The 22,793-nt window shown below is 32.1% G+C and overlaps 1 long non-coding RNA gene across 1 annotated transcript; it reads left to right on the top strand.

Annotated features, from left to right (window-relative positions):
- The first annotated feature begins 3,218 nt into the window (after positions 1 to 3,218).
- LOC127539885 (uncharacterized) lies at positions 3,219 to 5,611 on the top strand. The gene is made up of 3 exons (XR_007948044.1): positions 3,219 to 3,304; positions 4,323 to 4,532; positions 5,491 to 5,611. It is a non-coding gene; the product is annotated as an uncharacterized LOC127539885 (long non-coding RNA).
- The last annotated feature ends 17,182 nt before the right edge of the window (positions 5,612 to 22,793 follow it).

Here is a 22,793-nt window from a genome sequence, read left to right as displayed (position 1 = left end):
GGCATTCTTGAGGGTACAGTGAAAGGGATAGGTGGAATTAAGTTGAAACTTTGGGATGGGAATGTTGAAGGGGATTGAAATGAGGAATCACAATCTTTGTGTTTTTGTTTGCTTGCATTTTGTTTTCTCATTTTTTTTTCCTTTTTGCATCTGATTTTTCTTGTGCAGCATGATAATTGTGGAAATATGTATAAAAGAATTGCACATGTTTAACATATATTGGATTACTTGCCATCTAGGCAAGGGGATGGGGGGAAGTGAGGAAAAAAATTTGGATCACAAGGTTTTGCAAGGGTGAGTGTTGAAAATTATCCATGAATGTTTTGAAAGAAAAATCTTTAATTAAAAGAAAATTATATGGTAGCCTATGGGGAATAGGATTTGGAAGACAATCTATTATAGTTCAGAGTCATTGGGATATAAATGTGGAAATAATGAAAAAATAATTAAAAAAAAAAAACAATGGTATGTAAAACCATATATGAAAATGTCCATTATTGCATGGATAGCATCATTTGTTTCCTTTCAAAGGAAAGACGCAGCAGGATTTGGAAGACCAAATCAAAGGAAAACTTGATCTTTGCATTAGAAGCTCTCCACATCCCAAGTGGAAGACTGAGTTGGCAATGGAAGGTGAAAGTTGTCTTGCATTGACACAATTTTAGAAGTGGTTGTTTGGGGTAGATGGAAGACATGGCCTCAACCCCTAGCATATGTTCTAATCTAATTTTTGATATAGCCACCATTTTGGTGCAGCCAGTTGGTCAACAAGCATTTATTAAGCTCTTACTATATACTATATACTAAGCACTTATTACTCTGTACCCAGTCCTAAGTACTGGGAATACAAATAAGAGCAAAATGAAAGAATAGTTCAAACCATACTCCTGGACAATAGCAATAGTTGTCCAAGAAATCATCAGAAAATAGCTGGGTTAACAGATTTGCTACTTTTGTATTTTCTTGATTAAAGTCACAAGTAAGTTGGTGCCCTGTATCTCTAATCAAAGTATATAATCAACTTTGTCCTGACATACAGACAGATAATCAAAGAAACAAAAAATCACTAGTAACATATATATAGAAAGAAATCAAGTAGAGTAAAAAGCATTCAATCAAAAGATATTCCAGCTCATACCATAAAGCTCACTCTGATTCTCCCAGATTGAGGAAATCTTAGAACACTTTGCATCTCACTTCAAACACTACATTCTGCTGTGAGTACATGTTTTATTTCCCCTATCAAATTGTAAACTCCTTGAGGGCAAGGACCATATTTTGTTCTTCTTTTGCCCTCTACAATTCTCATAACCCCTTGCACATTGCAGGCATTCAATAAAATGTCTCTTAAATTTGGATTTGTTCCCAAACAACAATTATTTGGCAACACAAAGACTCATGGTGAATGTTTCAAAAGTTTACTCATCTCACAGATGTTTAAGGTCTGGTGACCCACCTTGTTAACTTGGCAGTCTTATACCTATCAGATACTTTCCTTCATTTGGTTCACATTAGAGACAGATTTGTGTTATTTGGTTGTCCTTTTTTGTTCTTTGTAGGAGTGCAAATAATAAAAAAAAAACAAATTACCTTTAATGGGAGATGTCACAAACTTGTTGATCCTCACCTTATTTGTTCTTTTCTTGGAAAGCCATTGTTCTTGCTAGAGCTTAAACTTATATAATAATATTATGTAATACCAAAGTAAAAAAGAAATCTTAAAAAATGCATGTGCAGCATTCTTTTGTCTATCAGAACTTTTCTGTTCAATAATTATGTCTCCTTTTCACTAGGGTTTCCTAAATTCTCAAATATCTATTTTCTTTCTCCAAAAACTTTGTCACTAGTAAATGATAAATGAAATTAAATTCAACTATTATGACGTTTTATAGGCATTTAAAACAATTAATAAAGAGCAGAGACACATACAAGCTATTCTGCACCTTATCATGCTTATCTCGGTGAAGTCAGATAAAACACTACATTTTTCATTGGCTACTTCTTAGTTCTTCGACATATAGCATACATTGTTTGTCACCCATATCCAAAAAGGATGATGTGTTATCCCGAGTGTAGAGTAAATAAAAACTAAAGTAAAGAGAGAAAGGGGGCAACAGAAATAATAACTGCTAATTAAAATGATGATATTTTTAGAATGACTGAGCTAAACATATCCTAGAATGTTTCTTTTCCTGATATGAATGCACTTGTTATAGAAACTAACTTGGCCAAATGTCATGTATATGAAAAACTAACAAATTAATTCAGTTCTGTTTCAATTCTAATACAAAGGATAATAATCTTTTTGCTTAACTCTAGTAAACATAAATTAGTGGAATTTTTTCATCCATGAAGTGAGGATGATATTACCTATTCTTAAAAAGGTGGTTTTGAGACTCAAATAATATAAAAAATATAAGCACAAACTGAATAATAACAAATTATTTCTTTTGGAATGAGTAAAAATTTAACTGAAAAATATAACTAAATGTGAATTTAATAAATTTCCTAAAAATAAAAAAAGTATTTCCACCTGATGAATGAAAGGATTACAAAGTCTAATAGAGGAGGAGATTTGTACCCATGAAATTCTGGTTCCATCAAAATAGTAAATTCTAAGAGGAAAGAATCACACAATACTACTTTGAAAAATTATAATTAGATTTTTGAAGTGACTTCTGCTTAAATATTTTGTTCGTATTTTATCATTATTCATATATTAACTTAATAGAGTGTATGATAAGTTTATTGATGAGTCAACAAAGAATAAGGAAGAATGTTTTCAGTAAGAATGGTAGGGAAGAAAGGAGATTCCATAGAGTAATAACAATGCTGTAATAGGTAAATTTTGCTTTCATTTCCACTGCTGCCTCTATATTAATGGGTAAGGCAAGAGTCATTGTTTGTCATTCCCAAATCACACATCCTCATTTAAGCCATTTAAGACCCCAAAAACCTCTGAAAAGAGTAAAAAGACACAATATAAAAAGTTGAGTTTTTGCTGTTCAAAGTCCATCCTTAACTATGGCATCTATTCTGGGGTTTCTTTTAATCTCATACTACCTGCTTCCCATGATATGATTTCTTAATTTTCTGGTCAGAATTCAGAATTCTTCATACCATTATGATGTTCAGATGATGTTGTATAAGTTGGAGGTCACCTATTGTGACATGAAAACTACATAGCATATAACTGTGAGGAAATGATGCATTTAAAGCCCAAGAGTAGGCCACTGTAATCTTCAACATTTGTTACAATTTGAAGACCAAGAGGATTAATATTTTCTTTTTTTCTCTATAGAAGGTCAGGCCAAAGATCTGATAATGGGGAAGAATTTCAATTTAAAAAAAAAAAAGCAGAGCTTGTGATATAAGATCTACCAAATCTAATGTCTAAATTCTTTGCTAAGAATAGATTATAATGATATAATTTATAGCCAACATCCTTTTTGAAGGAGCTTTATGAGTTTTTGTCAATTAAATGAGTAGACATATATACAGCTCTACCACTACATTTTTGGTAAAACACTTCTAAGTTACTCTCCCCAAGAAAAGTCAATGCAAGATTTGTGGAAATTAAGACCTAGAGAATGATCAGGCTAAAAATCACATGGCATATCAGCTTTAGAATGGAACCCAATAATGGCTGTCTTTGACTTAAAGAGTTTCTGAGCCAAAGACACAATAATAATGGGGAATTTTAGGAGAAAAGAATAGAAATGTGGATGGAAAAAAGGTTAATTGTTGAAAACTAGCCTAATTCTTTTTTAAACAAAGGACAAAGGGGAGCGGCTCAACTGGTACCTTGAAAAGAGCATTAAAATGGAAATTCTAGTTGAGTGAATTATGTATTATTTTACTTATCTGTAAAATGACTGTAAAATGGTGTAGGTGATCTCAGTAATCTCTTCTGGGACTGAAGTTTGTGAGAGAGTATGCTACAGTGGAAATGGGTTAGTTTTAGAGTAAAAGAACTTGAGATCATATCCCACTTTTGTCATTTACTAGATTTTATACAGACCACAACTTCTCTGGACCTCAGTTTCCCATTTATAAAATGCAAAGATTGGATCAAAGAAGGTCTCTAAAACTTACTCCAGCTGTAAAGTTTTTGTCCTCTGTCTCTGACAAAGCAACTTTATCTTATGGATTAAAATGATTAGTCAACAGGTCATATAAGCTTAAGATCACAGAAGGAATTGTTGCAGGCATCTCAGAGAACTGGAGTTGTAAAATTCCTAAAGGAAAAGAAGATATGGAAATTATTTAAAATGGAGATATACTCGAATTTCTTTTTTTCCCTTTGTCTATAAAACCAACAGTGATAAAAGGAAGAAAAATACACCTTCATTACATTGTAGAGTTAAGAAACCATGCCAGTCACAGTGCCTCCAACCAGAGATCAAAGAAATCCTCTGCGAAACCCTTCGGTTTACAGAACTCTGTCAATCAGTCTGTCAATGTTCCGGATTATTATCCAAGTAGCAATCCCAAATTTTGCTGGATATATCAGATCGTCTCCTGCTCCATAGGTAATATTTTTCCTTAGTGGGTTTTGAAATTTTTATATTAACTTTGGGTTTGCATGCTTACCTCTCAAAATCTTTGAAATCTGAAAGCGAAACCTCAGGCATTAAATATAATCTTTTATTCAACATTTGGGCTGGAATTCTTTAGGGAACATTCTATATATAACCATCATAATCATTTAGGGGATAATTTAATTGTGAATTATCTAGGACTCCTGCTACTCCTCCTCCATCATAGTATTCTATCTATGTGGGGCATGTTTATTGCTTATGCTTTCCCCTTTTAAGGCTCTCAAGTGTAGAAAAATGGGTTTAAAACTAAATTTCTGCTATGAAATTTTAGATTGGCCTGGTACAATGAACAATTTTGTTCACAATCATAGGCCAAGTATGTGACAGAAGCTGGATTGAATTCAGAGTTTGGTCATTATTAAAATGACTCAAGAGGCAGCTAAATATTTTAGTGATGTTAGGGGGAGTTGAGTTCAAATTGAAAATCAGACATTCAGATCTTATATCCATAGATTTGCCTTACATAGCAAATTTGATTAAATAATTTATAGTAAAAACTACTCCAGAAAAAAAAAATTAAGCAAAACTACCTATAGTATCTGGTACAAAGGGTGAGACAAAACATTATAGCATCATTACTCAAGGGTAGAAAAAGATTGTGATCTTTTTTTAAACAAACAACCTTGTACCAAAATTACCATGCAGGCCAACAGAATAAAAAAAAAAAAAATTGTGCACAAACATCACATATAAAGTAAATCAAAGTGAAAAACACTCAACTTTTCCTGAAGAATTGAATCCCATATTATTATTATTTTTTTTTTCTGTAAGCAAAAGGCTTTCTCTGTAATTTCTATAAAGGGGAGATTAAAATACAAAATGTTTCACATATAATCTGAAATAAATTTCATTTCCATTTGTACTCATTCCTTGTATTTTTTTTCTCCAGATTAACAGTGTGGCTTCTTCCTGTTTACAAAGATGAAAAAGTGGAAAAGTGGTGGATATTATTTGGAGAGCCAAAAAAAGGCACTGTTATTGTATCAATAAAAGGAGACCATATGTCCACATTCATGTTCGGTAAAATCTCATTCTTCTCTGCATGTTTTCATAATCACTCACATTAGTTCTTAAAACTATTAAATATATATAAATTGTATATGACTCTATAAATTGATATTATATTAGGTGGGGAGAAGAGTTATTTAGAAACTTAATTTCTCTGTCTCTTAGTAAAATATGATAAAATACTAAGTCTCAATAATAAATTCTCTCAAAGAGTTGTGATTCTGTTTTTTTTTTTTCTTTTGCTGGGGGGAAGGGGTTATAATTTTTTCCCCACGTTTTGCTATGCAATTGGGGTTAAGTAACTTGGCCAGGGTTATACAGCTAGTAAGTATCAATTTGACTTTGAATTCAGGTCCTCCTAACTCCAGGGCCAATGACATCTTGCTGCTGCTGGTTCACAGACTTTTCAAGATTAATATATCAATATAGAATAAAAACTTAGGGACTCTACTCCCTAAGAAGATAGGAAGGGAAGGGAAAAGAAAAAGGAATAAGTCTTTATTAAACATCTATAATGTTCCAGTCTATATACTAAGTGATTCTTTTTTATAGATCTCTCATTTAATGGTTACATCAACTCTGGGAGGTAGATACTATTATTATAACCATTTTACAATTGAGACAGAGATTAAATACTTTGTCCAGAGTGATATAACTTGTAACTTTAAAGTCTGATGTGAAATAATTTTCCTTATTTCAGGCCTAAAGCTCTAATCACTCTATCACCTAGTAGAGATGACAGACTTCAAGTCAGGAAGACCTGAGTTCAGATACCTACAAACTGTGTGTTCCTGGGAATATGTCTTAGCATATCAAGGACCCCAAGTAATTCTCTAAGGTTATAAATTACAGAATATAGTATCATTTCTATATTGAGTTCCATATGTCAAGGAAATCCTGAATCCAGACCAAAAATAATGTTATTATTTATAACAATCTTTCTCACATTTATATAAGCTCAAAAGTTTCTAAAATATTTTTCCTCACAATTACCCTATATTTCATCCTAGCTATTGACACTCCTGTCATAAACCATATTACATTGTTATCTGAACAATGGGGGTACAACAAACTATTTGGGAAAATGAAAATTTATATACTGTGTTTTAGGGTGAGGTAGGGATGAATCTCTTAAATGTGTTTTAAAACCTAACAAAAACAGATTATAATCATACAAAAGAAAGATTTTTAGCATTAGGCTAATTAAAAGTTCCCAATTATACGTAATTGAGTCTGTTCATTGACCACAATGGGCTCTGATTTAGTTGAGTCCTAAACAAAGAAGCAGCAGCAAATCAGCAAAATTAATAGCAAATTTAACCAAAGTTTTGAGTCACTTTGCAACATTTAAAAAAGAATTTTAATTTTTCTTTGCTTTTCAAGCTAAATTGACTTATATGACAGGTATTTTCCCAGTGATGCAGAATTCATCTGTAGATAGTTTCCTTTGATTTCCATGATTTCAAAATATGTTGAGAAGCTCTTTTAAACAGCAAAGGATCCAAATAATATTTTGCATAAGAGAGAGTGAGCAAGCACTCTTCCCAATGTCCTATGACAAAATAAATTACTGGATAAAAATCTTAGTAAATGCCAAAGGGCTGATGTTTTCCTTTTTGTGTATCTTTTTGTTTACATTTTTATTCTCCTCTATGTCCCAATGCAAGAAAGTTCTTCAAAAGATATATTTCTGTAGAGTTGTCAACATATTAATAGAGGTGGCATTTTTTCAAATCAAGTAGGAATAGGTTCTATATTTCAAGTATAGAATAGGAAAAGGTTTGAATTCCTTCAGGGCTCCAGACAACTGTTTATTAAACTTTCACAGACTACTTCACAAAACAGAAACAAGAGGGCAGGTACAAAAAAGTCTGCAAGAGAAAAACACACTGGAGGCCAAATTCTCATTCAGCACAAAAGCACTCTCACACATACACACACAAACAAGGCTTCAATGAAGGTAATAGAGACTTCTTTTATCCATTCAAAGGAAAACCTTAGGTTCTCTTCATAATGGTAAAGCTATTCCCAGTCTACATAACAAAAATTTACCAGACACAAGGTTAGATCCAAAGGTGAAAGTTGACTTCTTTTTCATGAGAAGGGTTTTGGAAGTATAGAACAATCTTTCATCTAGAAATGTACAGAGCAGTTTATTGAGGTTATAAATGAAGGGTGGGGAAGAAGAGAAGGGGTACTGACAACCTGAATCCAAATGCAGAATTTTGTGGAAAAACATCAGCTCAATTCAAAGGATGAAAAGATATTTCTAAAGTCATTTTTTATTTGAAGACATGGAGGGGCTTTCTGAAGGTCATCCTGATGGACACGGTACTTTGCCCACAAAACAGGACTGCTGTTCCTGTTTCCATCAAGAATATTCTACTTTTTCCTAAACATGACCCTTAATTAAGATCCTTAGGAAGAGAAAAAGAAAACCTCTAGAGGCTTGAAAGATCAAATTCCAAATATAAGGGTTATATACATAAAAATTGATAAATAGACTATTTTTATCTAATAAAGGTTTGTCATAACAAAAAAAAGGGTATAAGATGATAGGTGATATTTCATTTCATTTTGACTTGTCAATAAGTCTATGCCTAGCTATATTCTTGCTTTAAATGCAAGTAAAAATTAAAAAAAAAAAAAAGAAAAAAGAAAAAAGAAAACAGAGTAGAAAAAATAAAGCACATATACAATTCCTTATTAGAGATCTGAGTGGCAAAGGAATGTAAATTTTTAATAATTCTAAGGTGATAAAAATAACTTGGAAAATCCAATTTATCATAAATGTTCTTATTAAGAAAGATTAGTTTTGTTAAAGAAAATGCTCAAATAATTTATTAGAGCTTATTTTTCTAATTCCAGAGTAGGAAAACAATAAATACATCACTCTTCCAGTACACTCTCCTTATTTTTCTTCACCAATAGATGTATGTCTTCAAAATATAGATAAAAATTCATCCTCTCTAAGAAGCATTCCAATTAACCCAATCCTAAAAATTGCTTCCTTCCTTTAACTTCCCTCTCTGGTAGTTATTTGTTTTGCACAATGCTTTTTCCCATTTATTTGCGTGCAATTTTAGAGCCATTCATAAGGCTTTTAACGGAATCAATTCACATCCATACCCTCATTCTACATACAATCCTTCTAACTATCCTGACAATGATAAAGCTCTTAGGAATTCCATCTATTATCTTCTGATATAGGAAAGTAAATAGATTAACTTTATCTAGTCCTTTATGATTATTTCATAGAATATATGTATATACGTATGTGTGTGTGTGTGTGTATGTATGTATGTATGTAAAACTTTTTAGGTTGCTCTTGAGCTTCATGTTTCAAAGTCAAATTTATTCTATTCAGCTCTGCTCTTTTAATCAGCAATGCTTGAAAGTCCACTATTTCATTAAAAAAATTTTTTTTTCTCTTGAATGATTTTACTTAGTTTTGCTTGGCAGGTTATTCCTGGTTGTAATCCTTGCTTCTTCCAAAATGTCATATTCCAGGCCCTCTGCTCCTTCAATGTGGAAGTTGTTAAATGTGTGTGATCCTGACTGTGACTATCTCATATTTGAATTGCTTCTTTCTGGATGCTTGAAGTATTTTGTCCTAGACATAGACTCTCTGGAATTTGGACATAATATTCATTTCATTTTGGGATCTCTTTTGGGAGTGATCAGTAAATTCTTTCCATTTTTATTTTTACACTCCGGATCTAAGATATTAGGGCAGTTTTCCTTGACAATTTCTTGAAATGTAATGTCTTGATTTTTATTATTATTATTGCTATTATTATGATTTTCAGATAGTTCAACTATTTTTAAATTATCTCTTCTTTATCTATTTTCTATTTTTCAAGTCCGTTTTTGGGGTTCTTTACCTGAGATAAGATAATACATACTTTCTTCTATTTAAAAAATTATTTTAAATTTGTTTTATTTCTTGGAGTCTCATAAAATCAGTAGCTTCCACTTTTAATTTTTAAGGAATTTTCTTCAGTGAGATCTTGTACTTCTTTTTTTTTTTTTCCATTTGACCAATTCTCTTAAGGTGTTTCTTTTCTTCCTTTAAATTGTATAGCTCCTTTTCCATTTGGCAATTTTTGCTTTTTTAAGGTGCTATTTGCTTCAGTATTTTTTCATATTTTTATAAAGATCTTAATTCTTTTTTCACAATTTTCTTGCATCACTCATGTTATTGTACTATTTTTCACTACTGATCTTATAGCTTTTTAAAATTCTTCTTGTTTAGCTTGAATTCAATTACCATTTTTTCTTTATGATTTTTTGGGACCTGTTTTCATATTTTTCATTTCTGAGTTATTCCTTCACTGCTACCATAATAACTTTTTATAGACATATTCTTTTTTTTTTTTTTTTTTTTTGGTAGTTGTTCTTTTTTTTTTTTTTCATCCTAATTTCTGACTTTGAAATTTATGGTAAAGTTGAGCTTTGTTCACTTGCAGGGTGCTAAGATAATGTTGTAAGCTTCAATTTGTGTTGCTCTTTTTAGATCTAGATCTGGGGAATCTGGAAGTTTTTTGATGCTTCTAAACAGATGTGATCCGGGGACCACAGTCTCCTGGACTGTGCTGTGCTCTCTAACAATCACTAATTCTAGCACTCCTTTTTTCTTCTGAATTTAGACCAAGGTCCCTGCTCCCTTATGATTGAACATCAGACCTTCTATATTTAAAATCTTCTCATTCAATGTAATTTAAAGATAAATATTTAGAATATCAGCAGCAACTAAAAAGCTATTTTAATTTTTTATAGATTATTATAATGTCTGAATGAACAACATGTATAAATGTTTTGGTTCTAATTTATCTACTGAATTTATAAATGTATTCAGTGGGTTGTGCTGATAATAAAAGACAATTTTCATGTCTTCAATTCCAAGACCCACATACATTCCCTCTCTCCCTTTCCTCCTCTTTCCCTTCCTCTCTTCTTCCCTTCCTCTCTTCTTCCCTGCCTCTCTTTCTCCTTCCTCCACCCCTATGTCTCCTTCCTCTGTCACCTCTCTCTCTTTCTCCCTTCCCTTCTTTCCCTTTTCCCTTTCCCCCTCTACTAAATTAGGGACCAACCCCATGCCAAGACACTGTCATGAGCTTAATGTTAAAAGATGATGTTATTAAATACACACAGAGAACTGAATACGTTATTCTTCATAAATTAAGACTGAAAAATTATAACCTCAGGGAAAGAAGTTTGACAACACATGAAATATGGAATCAAGGACTAAATGTTACAATCCTATTATGCTCTATGAGGTCACAGTGCAATTCCCGAAAGTAATTATTTTCCTGTGTTTGTCTAGAGAAGGACAATTGATTTGCTATACCTGATCAATATGTGTTTGCTTATGCTTTTCTGATTGTGGGTTTTTAGGGAATTGATATTCTGTTTAGCTCATCAGTGAAGATTTTTACATATAAAAATGAAATAAATGATGAAATCAAAATTGTATAATTCAACCTTTATTTTTTATTCTCCTCCAAAATTTACTTCTTTTAAGACACATTGATATACAAGTAAAATGCTGGACAGATACTGGAAAAACAATGTAATAAAATAAAAAAATAAAAAAAAAACACTTGCTCTATTTTCAGAGTATATGGGTTCTAATCAAACCCTTCCAACATTTATTATTTTCCTTTCTTGTCATATTGGCCAAACTGAGAGGTGTGAAAAAACATGTCCTTTTTTTTTTTTTTTTTTAAGAAAAAACATTCATCTTATGTTCTATAAGCTGTACAATGCTTTTCTCTAAGATAATTATTGTATTTTTTATGCACAAAATAAAAATTCAAATTAATGTAAGACTTTATGAAACAAAAATTCATTAATATTATTAAGGGAATCAGGTTAATGATCTAATATCCATGCTAGCCCAAAAATTATATGCTAGATCAAATGTAATTCCAAATTCTTGAAGTATACTATATTTCCTACCATTTGGGAAATTAAATTTTAATAGGCCATGTTTATAAAATAATGAATTGATATTATTGATATACTATATTGTAATATCAAGAAAAATAAATACGGAGATGTTGAATATAACATTTTACATGGCTACTTTATGGACTTGAGTTGTACACTTTATGGACTTGGGTTGTACACTAGCTAGAGGAAATTCTAACTAAAGAGAAAAACAAATTCATACAAAAGCAAACTAATAAAATGGCTGATTATACTAGGAACCTAATGGTTTATAGTAAGCAAAAATCTAACATGTTACAAGACTCTAGGACTCTATAAATTTCCCAAAGTTAACCTGATGCATCCACATTTATAAAATATCCTACAGTTGAAATATCTCATTTCATTCTAGATATGATATCTTAGGAAGAAAATTGAAAACTCAAAGGATATACAAGGAGAGTCCTAAGGCTGAAGATGTGTCTATAGTCCATCCTCTAGTAAATGTGAATTGATTAAAGGAAGGGGGAGAGGGTGTTAGTCTAAAGAACAGAAGACTTGGGAAGAATCAAGTTAACTCTCTTTTATTTAAAGGATTATCATGGGAAATAGGGTTTGAATTTGTACAATTTAACCCTACTGGGCAGGATAAGAGAGTTTCAGGAAGGCAGATTTATCCTACATAAAAAGGGAAGAGGGCAATCTGGTAATGAATGTTATTGTGAAATTATTCTCCATTCATTAAACAGCTCCAAAAATGGCTAGATTATAGGTAAATGATTGCCAGATAATGTGGCTTTAAATGAGGGTTGAAAAGTCTTTTGACTGAAATTATGTGACTGTGAATTTTAAATGAATTTCTACCCATTTTACATAGTTACTGTAATGATCAGCTAAGCAAATATAAAAGTAATTTGTAAAATATAAAATTTTATGGAAATGGAAATGGAAATCACTAGCCATCTACAAATGGTTTTGAGGCCTTTTCACACTAGAAGATACAATTTTTCAACTTGTCCATTTAGAGCAATGAGTTTAATTTCACAATATCTCCAAAATGGTAGTATGTAATGACAGCTATGGTTTATGGGGATGACATCCATGATGAAAAGCACAATAGTTATGTATGGTTTGTCTGATAAAGCTCAAATCACATGAGCCTATGTGTGTGCACACAGAGAAATGTGTTTAAGATGAGCAATTGAGTGAGCTCTAAAATTTAGTCACTCGTGATTACTGCTGAAGAAAATATTCTTACAGGACAAACACAGCAGGCTGTTTGGGTGAGAGGTTTCATTAGTCATATTAATGCAAATGTAACTTAATGAAAAGGATCTCATGCTATTACATAAATTGTGCTTTGCAAATATTATTAGTTTTTCAAATACTATTAATAAAATAAGATTATCCTATTGAAATAGTTTGCATAGTATTTTTAAAGGAAAATAGAAAACAGATATGAGTTATGCTAACTAATATTTCAAAGATCAGAATGATTTGTGCCTGAAATCAGTGTGGGACCTAACATAGTAACTGTGGCTAAATTTTGCATGATTTATTGATGATAATATATAGAGACATACAAAAGAAGCTTTGGAACATCTAACATACATATACAAGCTATTCAGTGTGTTTTATATTTGCATGTTAGGAATTCAAGTCAACATCAAGAAAATAGGTCCCTCTGGGTTAATGTCTTCTTCCTTTCTCCTTTCAAATTTCTGCTCTAGACTTGCTTTGAGTGAAGCTTTTTCCCCATTGTGGAGATCCTCCTTTGCATTTGTAAGGTGACCCAAAGAGGAAATAATTTCATTTCTTATGAGTAGACATCTATAGAAATGGTTGGATTGACGCTTGGAGGGATACTTTTGGAATCACTGTAAATACTGAATGTACAAGGCAAAAGTATTTGGAATCTTATGTCTCTGATATATTATGGTGAATGATAGTGGGTTGAAGGGAAAGAATAAGGGCATAGAAAGGACAGTCATGTACATAGAGATTAGATGAATCTTTGCATAAAATTTAATAATAATTGCAGAAATTAACAATGGTGATAGTAACAGTATCATAAAAGCTAGTTTCAATGATTCAGATTGGAAATCACATGCTAATAGTAGTATTTTCACTATATTGCAGATAAAATGGCAATGATATATACATCATTTACAAGTTCACTGAATCCCAACAAATTTACTTTGACCAAAAATGTTTTGCAAATTGTTTCTCAGGCCTTATAAAACCATAGTTCAGCTGATGAGGCCCTAAATATATAATATTCAAAGGAAAATGGCATAAAACATAAAGAGAGTAAACCTCCACACTACTAGTGAAACAAAGATAAACCCCTCCAAGGCTTTTGGCAAAGAATTAATAAATATCATTTTACATATATTGTGCACACAAGGAATCGTATGTAATATTCCTCATAGCAAAAACAAGCCTTCATAGGTTTTGTCATTTTTTTATGACATCATATGAGCTCTCAGCTGTAAACAGAAGGGCAGCAAATGTTTCCCATTTAAAAGTCATCAAAGCAAACAGAGATTTCAGATTTATCCCAAGACATATAAATTTACTGTAGGCAAAGCCTCAACAAAAGCTTATAAAGGGGGCACCTGTGGTTTTTAAATTAAGCCCATTTGGTGTAATTAGCCAGATTTATTTTTAATAATTTCGCTTTTTCATTGTTACTTAACCCACATGGTGATAGTCATAAAAATAAGGCAGTTTCATTGGGCAAGTATTTGGGTTCTTAAAATACCAGAGAAGAACAAATGAGAACTCTCAGGTCACTAGTAAAGGAAAAAAGAGAGAAAGTGGGGGATCTAGTTGACTCAGATCTAGTTGCAAGCAATTTGATCTAAGTAAAATTGACTGCTCAGTAGGATATCAGCATGCTTAACCTTTCACTTTGAGGTTAATTCCCAGCACAGTTTTCTTAATTATCAGCTCACTTTCTGTGGTTTTAACCCTCTTTATGATGAATTCAAAAGGTATAGATTCTTTGAATTAAAATCTTCAACTAATGCATAGAAAGTTGTTTTTTGTTTGTTTTTTTCCTAAATGCCTACCAAATGGAGTATTCTCTTTTTTTCCCCTTTTATTGAAGGGCCAACATCAGAGTACAGCCAACATAATCTTAACTCATTATCTAATATACAAATATACAAATCTGATATCTTCTTTGAAGATTGTTTTAAAATTAGTTTTGGCTTCCATATTTCCCCGTGGGGTCAAATCAACAATAGCAGACCTAAACACTGATCTAACTGCAATATCTCCAAGAAGCATCCTTCAATTACATACAACTTAGGTTATCACTATTCATGAGAACAAACCAATTTATTGAATGTGCAGGAATTTGTGTAATCAGGCAGGATTTGAAGTTTTTTTTTCATTTCTCCTACTTTGTATATATCTCTGCTATTATAACTTGCTATTCCCAGAATAAGTTACTTATCATAAAAGATATCATCAGGTCTAGAGGATCCTTGGGATAATGTGATTTCACTTTATTTTAATTAGCTGCTTCTGAGTCTAGAAAAAATTGCATTCCCTTCATTACTAACAAAATAGTTGATTTAAGTCGAATCAAAACCAGACATATTAGAGATGTCTCTATAGAATATATTTATTTTTTCATTTTAAAATCATATACAATAAGTTTCCTAAAATAACATTTTCCCCCAAAGGAGGCAGTTATTGAATGTTTAATTATAATATGCAAAATAAAGTAGATGTTTTTAAGAAACTGAAGCATGTTTCTTTATTTTTTCCTACTAATGTAAATGAATTCCCTTCAGTTTCACAACCCTATTCCTTAGAGTTAAGCTTAGAACAGCTCAGGTTTATTGATAAAGATAACTGCTAAAATTAACCGAGACCACAAAAGCCTGAACATACATCAAATTCTTTATTAATTTCATTATTTTTCCATCACTATGATCATTAGTACAATAAATGTGATATCTAAAAGTCAGCACTGAAATGTCTGAATTTTTCTCTAAAGGAATTAGAACCTAATTTTTAACACAAAGTAAGTGAGGCATGCTACAATAAGCATGGAACCTAAAGTCAGGAAAATGACAGATTTGAGGGGGATGGGGACTTTGAAGTTTATTCTAATCTAGTTCTCACATTTCAGATATAAAAATTGAGGTCCAAATAGCTAAAACGATTTGCCAAGGCTCACACTAACATTTTTGTGGAGTTAGAATTTAGGTCTTCTAACACCCAATTCAGCCTGCTTTCTACTATACTATGTACCTCTTTTGATATCAGCATGTGTTCTGCCCCTAATTTACTATACCACCATTACTAATGGCACTTTCTTAGATTATATACCTTTTACACTTTTTTCTCTCTTGGGAACATGATCTCTCATAGGTTTGAATATCAACTCTATGCAAAAAGCTCACATATCTATATATTCTGTCCCTCTTCTTCGCTGAGCTTGAGTCCATAATCAACATGTGCTTGTTGGACATATCAAACTTGATCTACTGGAAAAATCTCATACTCAACATGTTTAAAAGGAAGCATATTATCTTTCCCACCAAATCAATGCTTCTCAGCTTTCCTATTTTGCCATTTATCCTACTCTCTGAATGTCTGTACATTATTATGTACTATTCCCAGAAATCACTCTGTCATAATAAAAGATACCATCAAGTCTAAAGGATGTTTAAGATAATATGATTTCACTCTATTTTAATTACATGTTTCTGAAACTGGGAAAATGGCATTTCCTTTCTTATAAACGATATAATTGATTTAAGTCAAACCACAAGTGAACAGATATCAGAGCTCTATAAGGCACGACCATTCTTCAAGTATTCCAGGTTTGGGACTGATTATTCTCACTTCCCATATTAAATCAGTTGCCATATCTCATTGTTTCTACCTCCACAACATCTCTTGAAACAAAGGAAGGGAGGAAGAAAGGAAGAAAGAAGGAAAGGAAGGTATGGAAGAGAAGGAGGAAGTAAAGAAAAGAAGGAAGAGAGGAAGGGAGGAAAGGAAGAAGGGAGAAAGGGAGAAGGAGAAGGAGAAAGGGAGAAAAGGACGAAGGAAAGAAGGAGGGAAGGAAGGAAGGAAAGAAGGAAGGAAGGAAGAAGGAAGGAAGGAAGAAGGAAGGAAGGAAGGAAGGAAGGAAGGAAGGAAGGAAGGAAGGAAGGAAGGGAAAATTAACTAGTACTCTACATGTCTGTTTCTGGTGTACATATTCACATATTTTAAAAAATCAGAATTTCAGGAAAATAAATGTATCTTTCTTTGTATTTGAGTTTCAATGTATTTGAGTTTCAATGGCATTTTACAAAAAACAAAATATTGTTGTTATTAAAAATCCAGCTAAAAAAGTCCAAAACAAAGAAAATAAATTTTCTAATGTAACATCATTTTTTAAAAGTCAACCAATATTTTGATTATCACAGAACAGATCCACATGAGGGCAGTAGACCATGGTGAGATTAGGTTTTGAAAACTTGTGGAAAGATGAAATACAAAGGAATAAATACTCAGTCTGGTATGCTTCCCTTGATGTGGGTTATAAAATCTCATTCTTTGGAAGCTATAAGGAAGCTCATGTATAAGTAGACTTCTCATTACTAATGAGTGACTGGCAGTTACATGTGTATTTAAAAAAGAAAGTCAACATATCAATTCAGAATAACAGACTATTTATTTGCTTGCCTTTACATATCAGAGAAATAAAGGATGTTAACATGTATGAAGCCCAGAATAACTGAAAACATTCTTCTATTGTTTGCCTAAAGGTGTTCAATAAAGAAAAAAAAAATCAGTTAAATATGTACCCCAGCTGTGCATTAGAAAATAAAAATGGAGTAATTTGTAAATTAAATGAAATAAAAATGTTCACAGTTAATTAAATACTACTGAGAGTTAAAACACTATTTGTAAGAATACTTGGAAGAATTCAAATCATAAATAACTTAACAGGGGGTGAAATAGATGCAGAGTAAAGGTAATCTCTATTTAATATGTTATTAAATGTCTGTTCCTGAGTGACATAAAAGTCATTGCAAATAAAATGTATGACTGGAATACTAATACAGTGAGAATAAGAGATAGTCTGAATGTACTGTTGGGGTTTGACACCAAATGTTGGTGTGAGGGAATGTTGTACTCCAAAATATATATTGAGATTATAGGGTTGTGTCCCAGAGTCTCTCAAAAGAATTTGTATGCTTAGACCATCTCCAAATCATGAGGCAGAGGTTTTATTATTATGCTGATAATGGCTGGCTAGATGCATATGGGGATTTTAGTAATCAAGAAAGGGAAAGACCAGAGAACTAAATTTCCCTATTAAACCATTGACTGATGGACTAAATTCCTAAATTAGTTTAGTGGGGTAAATTTTCTTATAAGGAAGAAATAACTTCCAGAGTGGACATCATAACATTAATGGATAGAGTAAACTATGGGTCCCAATGACTTTGCCATTACAAGGAATTGACAACAAGGGCCCTATTTAAGAACAAAAGGTTCACTTAAGAGAGAATCCTATGGGTGTTCCTGCTAGGCTTCCAGATTATTTTCAGTAATTCAGGCCTAACTAATTACCAAAGACCCAGGATTTAATCAGTACCTTATAGTAACTCTGAAACACCAAACAACATTCAAAGTTCCCTTTTTTGTGTGGAGGACCACACTTCCTTCCGGAGGAAGCCCAAAAAAGGGTCTCTCACTTCATTCAAAGCCATCGTCTGCCATCTAGAATCTATATCTTGCCCCAAGACCCATGTGGTTCTGCAGGAGACATATTAAGGCAAATATATGCCCTCCCTCACTTCAATCCAGTTCCTTTACACAGCCTGGTATCACCTCCTGATGGTCATGAATCTCTTCCAGAATGAAGGACAAACAACAACCTATTACCGTCCCTTTCTTTGAGAATTTTCATAGTTCTTATTATACACATCTCATAATTTATCACTTCACTTTCTATTGTGAATTGTTTCTTATAGGAAATTCTTAGCTCTCCAACATGACCGTCGCCTCCTTGAAAACTAAAACTATATAAATGCACATCTAGTGCATTTATAGTTGCACTTAAAATATTTTAACCTCTCTATAAAATAGTTACTCATTTGGCTATTTTTTTCTTTGCTGGTGTGTGGGATGGATGCTAGACCGACTTTCCCAAATTAACTAATCAGAGTCATCTTCAGGTACAAAGAGAAAGCTTTTATTTAGTCCCTGCTGGGAGAACCTCAGACACACACCTAGGAGCCATCCCAACTCCTACCATGTGCTCCTTAAACCTGACCAGCTTGAGGCTTGTCCGGGACTTAAAAGCAAAAGATCTGCGCCTTTTCATTGGATAGACTAAAAGGATGTAACCATCCTTGACCAATGGTCACCAATTTTGTCTGCTTCCTGTGGGTTATATCACTTCCTGTGGGTTATGTCACTTCCTGTGGGTTATTTCACTTCCTGTAAGTTCACTAACTTCCTGCATCCCAGGGTTCAAAGTTGGGAATAGGGATCATGTGACTTCCTGTAACCTGAGACTCAAGCTTTCATCTTCCCACTCTGGGTATAGAGATCATGTGACAGTCTCAAAACTGAGAAACACTTCATCCCTTCAGTTCCATTCCCTGGGAAGCAGGTTGAATTCAAACAACTGATTATCTTGGAAACAACTGCACAATAAACTACAATAGACTGCCGATTAAAAATAACAAGAGGGATTTAAGGCTTTAAAAGTGGCTCGAATACTATCTCATTTGATCCTTACAACACCTTGTGAAGAGTAGATCCTATTATCATCCCCATTTTACAGGTAATGAAACGGAGGCAGAGAAAGGGTTAAGTGATTGGCTCGACATATACATCTATGTTTGAGACAGCATTAGAACAGGAAGTCTAACACTTTCTCCACTGCACCAGCCTTTTAGGTAGGTAGTGAAGTCAGTTGACTAACTTGGGCAAGTAATTTAATCTCTGTGAAGCTCAGTTTATTTATCTGTGAAATGAAGCTGTTGGACTGGATGATTTCCAAGGTTCCTTCTAGCTCGATATCCTTTTATCCTATAATCATTCAAATGGTAATATTATCTTTTCTTGCTCAGTTTTCTGAGAAGAGCCATTGATCTCTACTTTATATCACGGTCCTTTTTGCATATACCTTTTCCCACCTGATAGATGGCAAGGTTCTTGAGAACATGTATCTTTAGACCTAACAGAGTATATTTTTTATAAATTAAGTGCTAAATAAATGTTGGTTGATTCAAATAATAAATCTGAGCAAATTCAATAAATTATCTCCAAACTATTTCGTATATTTAATTATACCTTAGCTTTCAAAAACTAAAAGGGTCATAGAAATTTTATGAAATTATTGTGCAATCTACTACTGTCTTTTAATGAATATAATCTCAATATTAATGCCATAAAAACATAGTCCAAGATGTGCATTATTTTAACTTTGAATTCTGTCCTTGTGTGAAACTTTTCAAGTAAATCTCATTTGATTATTCTATGTTGACTAGTCATTTCAAACAAAGGAAGAAATGCACCAATTTCATTTAGGCTAAATAGGCACAACATAGAATGCATTAAATTGAAATGTAAAGGAGAATCAAAAGTCACAAACAGGATAAAAGGAATTTCTTGCATGTCAATTAATTCATTTTGAACGATTTCAAATTGAATTTACCAATGGCTTCTTTTTTCACATATTTTCTTGACAGCAAACTCTTTTCCTGGCTTTTTTTTTTTTTGGGGGGGGGACCAAATTTTAGAGTTGATCATTTCACATACATGCAAGCATACATATATACATACGTATATACATATATACACATATGTGTATATTGTGCACATATATACTTATACATGTAAGTGTAATGTGTCCATATGTTTGGGGAAATGTGTTTTTTCATTCATATTCATTAAATACTTGAATACCTACTTGAATTAAACAATAAGCATTTGTCAAGCATTTATGTACTCATCATAGGACTAAATTTATTATCTTTAAAACAAAAGTAAAACAATCCCTGCCTCCAAGGAGCTTACTTTTAAATGAGGGAGAGAATATGTACATGAAGTCTGAGAAATCTTTTGCCTTTATATGGCTCACAGGTAGGTTGGCTGTCCCCCACCCCTGGTTTAGAGGATGGACTGGAGTGAAGAAATTCTAGAGTGTAAAACAATAATTAGGAGATTTTGGCAATGATCTAAGGAGTGATGAAAACCTGAACTAGGGTGATGGCTATGAAAGTAACGAAAAGGCGACATAGAAATAAGAAATGTTATAGAAATAGAATCAAAAAGTTTGGAAATCGATTAGTTGTGTATGATAGTAAGAGTGAAAAATTGAGAAAATCACCAAGAATCAGAGTCTGATAGAAGGAAAATAAATTTTTATCTGCCATATAAGTATTTAAAAAGTTATTTTAATTTTAACAACGTCTTAAATTCTCCATAGGAAAGACACAATTTACATTATTCTTAAATAAATAATAAGAGTAATATTAAGGTTAGAAAAAAATTTTAATTCTAAGTAAGGCTTTTGTTTTCTGTGGAAGGTTACATGAAATTCCAAACATTCAGATGTTTTCAAGCAGGTAGACATTTAGCATAATGAAGAAAAAACATTTAAGTGACTTGCTATATTTTTCTAATTTCTTCCCCACTGATTTTTACATCAAATGGATATGGCTTAAATATAACTGAACAGGTGTAATTTAGATAACTTTGGTAAAATTCTTGTTCTGCATCTCTTCTTGGCAGTCACACTGATACCAAGTTATCATGACGCTCTTGTATCTGGATATTCATAGATGCATTATGTTATGTACAATATCATAATATAACCAGGATATAGCAGGCATAGTTTCTACCCTTTAAGAGATATCTTTTTAAATTGAGTATTTCATTAAAATTATTGAACATCAACACGATCAACTTAACATTTATGTATTATTTACATTTAACTTGCTTTTAACTTTTCATCATTTCCTTCAGTCTCTTTTAGCATTATTTTTTATGTCCATTTATCCTCATCTACTTTTCCTCTCATGTGGTGGCACTTAATATATACTATTACATATTTTTGTAACTTTTTGCTTGTAATTTAATTCTACTTTGCATAATTTTATAAGTAGTTTTTACATACATATGTATTTGTGTTTTTATATGTACACACATATAAACATAAGTATATAAAATACGTATTGGTCTTAATGGCATTCTAGAGTTTAATTACATCAATGGACCACAATTTAATCACTGATTATTGTGTAATATTTAAATTACTTCCATATTTTTATAATTCCACATGATGATACTATAAATATGTCTAGACAGATAGTTTTGTTTTGTTTTTCTTAATAAAATTTCTTGGCTAAATTCAGATATGACAATCCAGTATGATGATCATTTAAGCAATTGAAGTACATATAATTTTTTAACAAGCAAAAGGATTTTATGATTAAATATTCTGGTACACACAGATATATACACATATGTACACACATAAAGGCACAGAAGAAGCTGACAAGTTTAACTAAAAATAAGTATCTTTTAAATTGGCTTTGATATGAATCAATTCTTTTCTCTCAAGATTGTTCCTGTGTATATGAAAGTATTATTAATGAGGTGCAAGTGCCTAGAAAATGTCTAATAAAACCAAGGTGTCTTTCAATCAATAAAAAATTAATTGAATTTAATATAGCTGTATTGAAAAAAGATGTAACTAATTGTCCATCTAGCCTATGTATGCAATGACATAGTATATAGTATTATACTTTAATTTTTAGTTAAGGACCTTATTATCAAATTACCTTGAAACATCAATGTCAGAGGTTAGCTAGCTCTTTCACTATTTATTTGAGCTCTGAGCAGGAAGGTCACCTTTCCTTGTTACATCGAATCCATATATTTTGCATGTGCCTGTGGCTAATAATAGCAATTTTAAAATAATGCAATGATGCTATCTAATGGAACAATAGCAATCTATCCTTATAAATATCTGGAGAAATTAAAAATACACTACAACAAATGATGGATTGCCTTGATTTAAAATGATCACTCGTTAGATGGTAAGCCTAATTTAACTACATGATGAGTGCCACCTATCATCTCCTTTCTGGTTTCAAATTTGGGAGCCTCGGAAGAAACATCACTCATTTGTATCTGGAATGTCACTGACATACATTAACTCTTGCAGCAGTAAAAAAAAAAAAAAAGAAAAGAAAAGAAAGAAAAAGTTCATCT

Source organism: Antechinus flavipes, chromosome 6, assembly GCF_016432865.1.
Source record: "Antechinus flavipes isolate AdamAnt ecotype Samford, QLD, Australia chromosome 6, AdamAnt_v2, whole genome shotgun sequence".
NCBI classification, from domain to species: Eukaryota; Metazoa; Chordata; class Mammalia; order Dasyuromorphia; family Dasyuridae; genus Antechinus; species Antechinus flavipes.
The sequence above is the reverse complement of the archived record's forward strand: the minus strand, read 5'-3'. Positions and strand labels throughout refer to the sequence as shown.